Below are 12048 nucleotides of genomic sequence, written 5' to 3' on the forward strand. Positions count from 1 at the left end.
AATCTTGCACTATTAGGAGAAATGACAAAAAGTGAGGGTGATAGGCTGTCTTACAGTAAAGCAGCTCTGTTGTTGCCAGGTAACAGATGCACTTATTTTTGTCTGTGCTGCTGTTTGTGTTTCTGTCTTGGTTTATTATAAAAAAAAAAAAAAAGAAAAATCTTGCAGAAATGTTTATTTCCAGGAAGCACATGTAAAGAAACAGGACGACACCTGCAGCGCAACCGTCGTCGACCTTGTTAGAATCAGTCAAGTGTTGTGATTCTCAGCAGGTGTGAGTGTGTGTGTGTGTGTGTGTGTGTTCAACCCGATGCTCCATGTTTATGATCCTGCCTATTAACCATTAGTGTGGCTGTTCATTAACACCAGGCAGCAGTCAGTCAGTCAGTCAATACAGACGCAGACCAGCAGAGGTGGCGGTCAGATGATGTATGTGCAGTCACGTCTGACCTATAATTCATAATTATAACAGTAAGCTAATTAAGGCTCCATGATGGAGAACAGGGGCGGCTATTAGCTGAGATGAGCTGGCATATTGTATGCGTCAACTCGCACATGCTAATTGATGAGCTCTCGACGAGGACACACACATCCCTCGGCTTGGTCTGGTGTCTTTATTAAAAATCTTTATTAATTGTATAGTGAACTAGATATTTCTTTGCAGCTGATGAGAGATTAAAAACATCTAATTGCAATTTCCTCAGTGTAACCGCTGAAAATTAAAATATGAAGTTAGTGAATCTGCGTGTCAGTTTTAAGCTAACGGTGTTTTATTTCCTCCCTGATTGTCTGTTTGTTCAGGCGATGCCTTCATGTGTTTGTTGATGTGTATTTCTTTCTTTGTTGGCCTGTGCTCACCTGAGCAGGTAGTACAGGTTAGAGTTATGGTGCGTTCAATTTACACTGGAATTAGGAGCTCGGAACGTCACCTCTGAGTTACAAAACAAACATGGAAGTCGTAAAAATGGACCATTAAAAGAATAGTTCACCCAAAATATAAATTTCACTCATTATCTACTCACCCTCATGTGGACTAAGGGCTGGGAGAAGTTTCAGAGTCCTCCGTGGCTTCTCTGAGTTACAGGGGGTCTCGGCGTAGCAGTGCATGTCCTTAAAACGGTTGCAAATGGATACCAACTGTCTTCGTAACAAAAAGACACACCAAAAAACATCCAAATACCTCCATGCTGCTCGTATGTAATGTCCGTCTTGTATTGACTTATTTAATTTTTTTCGGAACAATTTTGCATTTCGGGGCTTCAATACAAGACGGACATTACATATTTCAATTTTGAGTGAACTATCCCTTTAATATAACAACATGAAAATTTTACTCATATTTCATACTTATTTAATGGTTTGCATTGAAATCAACATTTACAACATTAAAAAAAAACTGAAAAAACGTACAAACTTAGAACAAAAACATGTAACATGCACCAAAATACTCGGGCCATTAGCTGTTAGCTACTGCTAGCCATTGTTAGCAACACTATTTTGATAACAACACTACAGGCTGACTTTACACACACACACACACACACACACACACACACACACACACACACACACACACACACACACACACACACACACACACACACACACAATTAAGGAAAATGTCCATGGGAACAAAAATGAACAGTCTTATGTAGCCTATGTCTGACTTGTGACATCAGAGTAGCAGCCATCTTGGATTCTTGGGATTCATCTGAGAGATTAAAGATTAAAATTCAAACTCAGAGCTGGGAAATTCTGACATCTGACTACAACTTGAACGCACCATTAGAGCTGGTTGTAGACTAGTTGAAACATTCAGACAACTTGCAGAGGAGGACATCATCCACCTGTTTTCCTCACCTTTCGTCAATATTTGTTGTTCTTAACTGTTGCATTGATTGATTGCAGTATCATTAGTGGCTCCGCCCCCTTTTATTATATCAACATCAACACTGTTGGTGCTGCCTCTCTCTCTCTCTCTCTCTCTCTCTCTCCGTCTTTTCTTTTATCCAGTTCTGAGTCGTCTCATTTTTCCTGGACGCCCACTCTGTTGTTCCCTTTAAATGCCTTCCCTGTGCCAAACAATGTCTGTCTGCTGCCCATTATGGGATGTTGGATGTTGGCATGAGTGCAGAAACGCACAGTCACACATCCAAATGAAATCAAGGCGTGTGTTAAATGTGTTGTGACGCCTCGTGTCAGGCAGTAGAAAATCAAAATGATCCGGATGCAGATGGTTTTAAATCAGAGCATCGGCGTGCTGAGTTGGTTTGACTCGATACAAAACACCAAGACAAAAACACACATTTTTATATATATTTTTCTTTAACAACCTTTTGAAATCTCCTGTTATGGACGTAGTATTTTATAGACAAGCATTTCAGTGTTCTTTAGATACAGTTTTCATTGTTTATAAGCAGCTTATAAGCTCTAAAAGTCCAGTCAACTCCACATTTCACGTCTTAATGTCTCTGGTTTCTGTCTCTTTGACATTTAATAAGAAGAGAAACAGTCGGTGTTTAACTCCAGTTCTGGTAATAAACAGATCACGTGTTTCTAATCCCTGAACGTGACGCAGCGTCATTGAAACTCAGCCATCATTAACCGCATTATTCACACTGGTGCGTTTGTGTTTCTGTGAACTCAGCCTATTGGAGTAATGCATCTTCCTCTGGGCGATCGATACGTCCTATTGATTTTGAAGTGGAGTTCACTGAAATTAGCAAAAAAGATATTGGCCAGAGACCAAGGGAAAGAGGAGGGTGGGATAAAAAAGAGCAAGGAAAGAGCAGATGCTTCCTCGAGGTGCGTTTCAAGGAACTGATGCTTAGGTACTTATTCATGGGAATTCAGAGCGTGGCTCCTCTGAGTCAAGGTGTGCTCAGTTTATGACAGAGTACAGGTTCTGGACTGTAGGTAGGTAGGTGAGGATTATACTGTTGTCAGATAAAACACTGGAAACACCATCAGCTGTTCAGAGAGTAAACAGCAGCACCACACTGAGGTCATCACCTGCTGCTCTGCTCTTCACCTGTGACGGATTTATTGCAGAAGAAGCACAATAACTCTACACTGACTTTTATATCTTAACGCTTCAACGTCAACGCAGGAGTTCACACTGTTTAAACCCTGAATTATCTGCTGTCAGTTTCCTTTAATCTCAGTTGTTGGATGAATATATGACTAGGTGTGTTTCCATTACCCCTAGAAATTTCGCAAAACCTAAATATTGCAATAAAAAACAGGTAATGGAAACACCTTAATTTCGAAAAACCTCTCAAATATCGTCAAAACATTTTTACGCTCTCATGAGGTGGTTTTTCAGACGTGTCGATATAAACGTGTATTGCAAAAGTGCTATGGAAACACTTATTTCGCATTTACACGTCACCGGAGTTGTGTGTGTCCACAGCTGTGTTGGTTTATGTGACTGAAAGGGGACGAATGAACGACATGTTTTTTGGCATTGCATTGCTGACCTGGGCATTGTTTCTCAATAAATTAGAAAAAACCTTTCCTATAATTCCCCTTTTCCGTGCATGGTTGAAGGAGATTGGCTCGCATCCACACTCCACTCCCTCCTGCGCTGAAATGTCCCCTCTAGTCACATAAACCAACCCGGGTGTGTGGACACAACCACTGCATCAACTCGCCACCCGCATCTACTTAACCTCCGTCACTTTGCTTCGTTCTTTTGCCCTGATGAAAACCTCCAGGTCGAAACGTTGGCCATGTCTGTTTGATAACACAATAAATGGAAACGGGCATACATTCGCATTTGCTTTTCGCGCATTTTCACAAAATCCACTCTTCATTTCGATAAATTTGGATGGAAACCCAGTAACTGATGTAATCTCAGGATGAACTGTGCGATCATCAATGTTGGGCACGTTACTTATAAAAAGTAATTGGTTATAGTTACTTGTTATTGTCCCCAAAAATAAGTAACTAAATACCATGAAAAGTAACTATTGAGTGAGTTGAGAAAAACCTTTTTTTTTCTGACCAGTTGATGGACTGAAAAAAAAAAAACATGTATAAAATATACTTCACTTAAACTGGTGTATTATTTTGTGTTGGGACTTATTGAGTCAAGTAATGGCACATTTTATTGTCAGTAACGGTGACGGCGTTATAACGGTGGAAACAGTAACTTTTCTGATTACTTGTTCTACTTGTTAGCGCTGTTATTCCCATCACTGGTGATTTTTATTGTAGATCGTCCTCCACCGTCCTCTCTCCTTCTGGAAACTTCACTTCCCACACAAAAGTTACACAAAGTTCCTTTGAGATGCCAGTGTGGGTTGTGTGGGTTTTTTTTTTTATTTGTATATTGGCTAATTGTTTTGGCTCCTGTTCATTCACACAAAGGGACACTGAAGAAATTCAATCTACTTCCTTTTATCTCTATTTACACTTGTGCATGTGGTCAGTGATGACAGCTGGGTATTTCCCTTAATAGAGCCTTTAACTGGTCTCCACAGGTCTCTATGATTTATGATTTTATAGGTGAATGTGTGTGTGTGTGTGTGTGTTGCTCCATCTGGTCACTGTAGAGACAATATTACATCAACTGTCCTTTTTGTTCTGTCCTCTGTCTTTGTTCAGTCTTGTATTTCACCGACTGTTAGGTAACATCATTAAATCGACACATAATCCTCATCATGATCGGCGGCTGCTGTTTATGGACCCGACTTCAACACTCTGCACTTTTAGAAGCACTTGAATGTTTCAGCTCTCTTTCACTCTCACATTTGCAGACAAAGCACAAACCTAAACCATCAGAGTTTAAAGAAGCCTTATGTGGCCTTCAGGGTCCCGTTGGAGAGTTTTTCTCCTCTCTGTAAAGCACTGACGTTGGAGAAAGCTGCAGAGGCCAAGGTGACAGCTCCATCCACTGCACCACTGGGAAACATTACATGTCTTTGTCCCGAGGCTCTAAAGGAGCTCCACCTGGTATACTCATGTGTTTATCTCTGTGAGCCGATGGTGATCTGATCATGTGTGGCCACATGTTTACACCTGGTTTTAGGATGATTCTCCAGAGATACAGATTCTATCCAGTCACATTCCTTGTCACATCCTCCTCCTCTTTTGCTGCTTTCACAATATTTTTGTGACATGTGATGCTTAAAGGAATAGTTTTGGCAAATTGGCCCATTGCCATAATCCCTATAGCTTTAGCAGTAGGTTTGTTACCTTTAATTGTCGGTGCAAGATATTTTTAGAATGGTGGGGCAGAGCCGCGAGCTGCTCAGACCTACGCTACGGAGGCTGATGGGATTTCTTGGTTTCCCTCATCAAACTCATCAAATACACACAATCCAACAACTCCACAACGCTCTGGTGGACAAGTTGTGACCTGCACATTCACCACGCTATGAGATAATAACACAACGTTACCAGACAGAGTTGTTTTAGAGGTAAATACAGAGACTGCTTGCTGAAAAACTGTCCCTGAAGGCAACACGTATCAGTGGTTTTGCATGTATTTACCTCTAAAACAACTCTGTCTGGTAACGTTGTGTTATTATCTCATGGCGTGGTGAATGTGCAGGTCACAACTTGTCCACCAGAGCGTTGTGGAGTTGTTGGATTGTGTATTTGATGAGTTTGATGAGGGAAACCAAGAAATCCCATTAGCCTCCGTAGCGTAGCTCTGAGCAGCTCACGGCTCTGCTCCGCCGTTCTAAAAATAGCTTGCACCGACAATTAAAGGTAACAAACCTACTGCTATGACTATAGGGGTTATGGTGATCCACTTCCAGAAGCGGTTTGGCAGATCCAATCACAATCCGCCCTCAGTGAATGACAACCAACCAAAGTGTGTGTAAGTGAATCCAGGACAGGGCGACACAGTGCATCATACAGATGTAAAACATGGAGGCCTGAGGTAACAGCACCTGCATTGTTTCTATGAACGACTCACCAGGAGGAAACGTTGACAGGGAGTTTCCACGGAGCCTCAGCTGCCTGTTGTTGTATTATTGTTCTGACCCTTTATTTGATCACAGCTTCAGTCCACACTGTTTCCAATTTGCTGTGTGACAGATAAACTGTGAGCTTTGGCTTCGCATTACAGACGATTTATTTGCACAGTATGAACATTATTTAACAACATTTATTATGATTGTACAGAGTCTCCTGAACCCAACAGACCCATGAGCCTTACCTCACTCAGCTCTGCAGGAGGTTGTTGGTCTGTTCACTGAGGACCCAGGAGGTAAAATTGTTCACCATGTCAGGTTCTGCACAGAGTCTAAGATTGTTTTTACACCACATGGTTCAAGCTACCCAATTCTGATTTTTTCCTCTCAAGTAGCAGATCAACATGAACATGTCAACCGGGAAAAAAATGCATGAAATCGGATTCATGTGTGAAAATATATCTGATATCCGCCAATATGTCTGTGACCTAACAGATCAGATATTCCCTGGCACTGCGATTTATACATCATCAATAATACAAGAATAGCGCATTTCAGAAATAGCGTTGATAATCGATGTAGCAGCGTTCACTGCCGCACACGCCCAGGCCTTAAAGGGGACATATTATGGAAATATCACTTACATCACAAGGCTCTTTAACATACATTTGGGTGTTTGTCTTTCCTTCCGGCCCCCAAAATGTGAGAATTGACAAAACAAATCTGTAATTTTCATGCTCACTAGGTTGAAATCCATGTGGTTTTAGGAGCTGTTCCTTCAGTTGTCTAGCAATGATGTAACTAGGATTCAAATTTGCATAATCCCACCACTACCTGGGACTGATAGAAGGGGCGGGGCAAGCAGTGGTTCATTTGCATTTAAAGGGACAGGCTCTGAAACCAGCCGTTCTGAACAGGGCTGGAGTAATTTTTTCAAAAGTTCTATTCATTTTACGAACTGTGATGTTTGATCCTTGGGGTATTTTGATCAAAGCCTGTCACAGATATGTCTTCAAGACACCTGGGAACTATTTCAATTTGTGGAAAAGGGGCAGAATATGTCTCCTTTAATAATGGCTCAACACACACACTCCTGCTGGTGTTGATGGGAGCAGCTCTTCTGTACTGGGCACACTCACCTACATCACTCAAACGCTGCTCCATCCATCATGTTGCCACACTGCTCTTCCCTCTACTGAACACATAAGACTCATGACATGACCATGTGGCCCCCGCTGACACAGACTAGATCGGGGAGGAGGTTTTCTGTCAGTATCTTCTACCAGGCACGTGGGTTCCCACCGGTGACTCACAGCGACACTGGTGTGTTCCTGCAGAACATGTGACGACCCATCTAGACTGAAACCACGGATCATGTGGGATCTTCAACACGTTGCTGCCTACGACCTGCTCCCCTCTCCACCTCTCCACCGTGGAGGAGGAAGACGTGGATGGTGTCGGCCCCATCTGTTTGGCTATGCACGGTATGTTAATTATTCGTCTCGATCCCCATCAGCCACAACCAAGGTAGCAACCGCTCCTCCTGATCATAATGCAAACACGTGTCAATTAAAATCAAAGACATGAGGAAATAACAACAAATGCAAACAACAGTAAAGGGTCTGGATGACGAATGGAGATGGGATGAGGTTAAAAAAAAAGTGAAATATTTCTTATGTTATATCAAATATTGTTATGAAACAAAGTTAAATAAACAGAGTTGCTTATCAATGAACAACCTCAGTTTATGTGCAAACTGATTATGTTATTATGTTAAATATTTTATTACAGTCCAGAACAACTTGTGCAACTCTATTTCAGACCAATCTTTATATCATGCTCTTAGTAAATCAAGTCAATAAGAACTCATGTTTGAACAGTGTGAGTCATAAATAGCAGTTTAATACTTCTGTTAGATATAAAGTTGTATCATCTGCATGCTGACTTACTTTTGCTTGATTATCCTGCAGTTTCCAGTGATGCCTGATAGACTCTTTATTTGTTTAGCCTACTTATTCAGTCAAATGCTCTTCTCATAGAGGTTAACATCACACTCTATCAGCGTCTGTACAGGGTTATGACTCTCCTGACAGGAAGTGCACGAGCAACAGAAGGAAACAGGCTGAAAAAAAGGAGGAATGCAAATCTCACACCACCTTCGCAGAATGTGTGGAGGAGTTAAAAGATACAACAAAAATATAGAAATCACGTTTTCTCAAAGGTCGTCTGACAACCCACCAACGGCTGCACACACACACACAGACACACAGAGTTTCACCTCATAACTCATTCAAGTTTTTTTTTAGATGTTGTGTCCTAGCCACGCAGCATCTAAGTTGCCATGGTGACAGCTGTTTCCTTGTTCTAGCAAAAGGACAAGGGCATCCCCTAATTTCTCTGTCCATTTATACACCCCCCCGCCTTCATTAGCTCTGAGTTTGACTGGATGTGGAGTGACACTTGGTGGTGAAGTGGTGGTGGAGAGTGGAGGGTAGGTTTTTTTTTGGATTGTGGCCGTTATCTAATTACAACTGCGTATCCCATAATATTCACACAGCACTGGTGCACATGCAGCAGTAACCCAGATATCTTCTGGAGAGGAGGCTGAGCAGCAGACGGCTTTGTGACCTTGTGATGAGAAGGTTGGTGATAATGAGATCAGAGTGACCTGACTTGTCTACAGTGTCTCATCACCACTGAATATCTACTGAGCTTTTCCTGCAGCATGAAGCAGCTGAGAACATTTATTGTCGGTCCATCCAGAAGAAGACTTGTCATGGTTTTGTGTCTCAGGTTCCCTGTTGAGTAGTTCCTGTTTTATTTTGAAGTTTGGTTTAGTTTAGTTTTTTATTTGCACATTGTATAACCTGCATAAACAATGAAAATAGTAAAATTAAACATTGTGCAGGAAAGGTAGAAGCCAAAAAAGGAAAAGAAAGAAAGACAAATTAACAAAAAAAAAACAATTTACATAATGAAAAAAAAAAATAATTAAAGGTACGAATTGACAGATCCAGAAATGGTACAAATCTTTACTAAAGAATGATTTTTTCAGTTGTTTTTTTTGAACAAAGCCAGTGTGGATATTGATTTTAGTGATGTAGATTGATTGTTCCATAAGGATGGTCCTCTGTATTTTAAAGTGTGTTGATTGTATGAAGTTCCCGTGTCTTGTCTTCCTGTGATCACCTCAAGTGTCTCACCCGTGTTGGACATTCACCTTCTCAAATTGACCCAATCTGTTCCCTTCCTCCATCATTCCTTCTTTCCACAATCCTTTTTCCCTTCCTTCCTTCCCTTCGTCGTTAGCCTACTTCTTCTTCAATGAGTCATTCTATAATTCGGGGTACATTTCAGCATATCCAAAACCAGAAAAAATCTGTATTCTTTTTTGAAAAATAAACTTGATGTCTCCATAGTATACCCCCTCATAATTTGCCAAGCTTAATCTTTAATGTCTATTTAAATATATTTGTGAAAATAATTATTGGATACATTATTTTGTCAACCGTGTTATGGACAAATGTTTGGTCATAGAAAGCATGTGTGAAGTGCTACAGATTTGATAACACATTTTCTTGAAAGCTTTCAGGTCCACTCACCAAGGGTTTTGAGGTTGTTTGTTTAACTAATTGGATTTTATGAATTTTGAGCTTTATCATGTCAATTATGTGAGATATGACCATGAAGGATGGATCTTTTTTCCACATAAATCCACTGAATCCACTGAAAACACTGAATTCATCCCCTTATCCAGAGAGAGCCCCAATCGTCTTTGTTACCAAAGCCGAAGGACATGACATGTACCCCTAATTATAGAATGACTCCCATCTTCCTTTCCTTTCCTCCCTTATTTCCCTTCTTCTTTCCTTCTTCTTCCTTTCTTGAACAAATATGTTCCCTCCCTCCATCTTTCTTCCTTCCTTTTTCCATTCCTTCTTTCCACAATTTGTTTTCTCTCCCTTCCTTCCTTCCTTCCTTCCTTCCTTGAACAAATCTCGTAGGCGTATAGGTTCACAGCATTCAGACTTTTCACATATTTTTGCAGGACGTGTGAAAAACCTGCTGCTGGTTGTGCGACACACTGTTAGCGTATGAGTAACAAACCGTAGCTCTGGAATGAGTCAATGCAGCAGCAGTTTGCTCTATGGGCATGGTGCAGGATGATGAATGTTTATAGCTTCATTCACTTCATGTAGAATAATTGAAAGATAAAAGACTTGATAATGCTGCAGAGATGGATCTTTTTTCTTTGCAGACAGAAGGCTGTAACTCTTCCTCAGGATGTCAGACAGCGTGAAAGATAAACGACTTGATGAAGTAAAGAACATTTGAGATTTCTTATTCTGAGGGAGGATTTCCGATTAGTCATCCACAGACACTGACTGAGGGAAGCTACAATACAAGCATCTGTCAGGCTGCAGCGTCATGAAGGTCACACACCTCTGGTCGATGGCGTGGGCGAACACTTTTCATCGCTCGCTCTTTATGGTCGCAGCTTCCTTGCTTTTTTTTTTTTTTTTTTTGAAAAGCGGCTTTGAATCACGTACGGTTTGAGTTTGTGCTCCGCTGTAATATTGTTTGGATGACATTAGCAGGCAGAGAGAGAAAAGAGGGTTGTACAAACTGTAATTTCAAGAGCGTGTGTGTGTGTGTGTGTGTGTGTGTGTGTGTGTGTGTGTGAGCACGATTTCCGTTTTCAGCAGTGAGGATTCATGATCAAAGACACATTGCTTTCTGTGCAGTGATTTACAGTATTTTACACTGGTGGATAATAGCTGCTTTTATTTAGGAACATGAAGGAACCGGCAGATACAAATGGAAAAGGAGATTAGTTTTACACCCGACCGGAAACACACCAAGAACCGAGGACGTGCAGGTTCTGCTGCTGCTTATAATAAACACACTGCGCGTTTAACTTTAATCATCTGTAATCAGGGCCGGCCCCTGGCATAAACACTCTATGCGGTTGTTTAGGGCCACAGCCGTTAGGTGGGGGGCCACATGATCAGAAAGGTACCGGGGTTCATCAAGTCATTTAAACATCCTGAGGTCTGCACGTGCAGCTATGAGCTTTATATGTAATTTGAAGTCAATATTCAGCTTCTTTTATCTCATGGTGAAAATAGAATGGCAGAATGACAACATTTGTGCTCAAAAAGTAATCTTACAAAATTTCATTTTAGACTTGTTTTCTACACTTCTCTATTACTGTATTCATATCCTATTTCAAGCACCAAAACAGTTCATTCTCATGACTGAAGGTGTTTTCACAAGGGATTTGACATTTTTCAAAAAGCAGACCTCAAATTTCCAGCATTTGGCCTAAATTATTTCTTTCTACAGTGTTGTAGGACAAATTGGCCTCAGTGTGCTTACAGCAGAGGTTCTAATATTTAGACATACAACACTTGAGTACTGTTACATCTGCAAGTATCTTAAAAAGATCAATTTAAGAAAATATGTTAAATTCATGAAAATGGCCTCAAACCTCAGAGGGCATAAACACGTCTGTATTCAGTTTTAACCAGTGATTTGGTGTTTGCGCTCAGAGTGCAGGGCCACAAACAAAAATCTTGTTTAGGGGGCCACCAACATCCTAGGGCCGGCCCTGTCTGTAATCAACATCAATAAGACAAGAGAGAAGCAGAGTAACTTCACTGACACCAGCATCCTCTCTGAGCGTTAACAAAGTGCTGGTTGAATGGTCACAGTGTGTGTGGGAACAGGAGCCTTTGAAGAGAGGACAGTCATTTACATATCTGATCATATTAGTGCTGGAAGTCATTTCTCCTTCACAGGGACTTCACATGGAAAATGAAATGTCGAATTCTGCAGCCAGCCAACAACAGTCAACTTCAGCTCTTCCACCACTCACACCTTTGACCAGCGTTGTGCCTGAACGCGTTCAATGAACCATCGTTCATGAACTTGTTTATATTTTGGGTGAACATGAACTGACCATACTCTATTTCCGCTTTTTTGTTCAAGAGTGTGGCAGATTTCCGTACAGCCTTCCAGGCCAATCTCCAGCTAAAACACACTGTAAACAGGCATAAATATGTAGCTGAAAAACCACCTAATCTAGAAATCTAAACACCTATTCAGCGGCACATGGAAG

This window comes from Trachurus trachurus, assembly GCF_905171665.1.
Source record: "Trachurus trachurus genome assembly, chromosome: 4".
Classification (NCBI taxonomy): domain Eukaryota; kingdom Metazoa; phylum Chordata; class Actinopteri; order Carangiformes; family Carangidae; genus Trachurus; species Trachurus trachurus.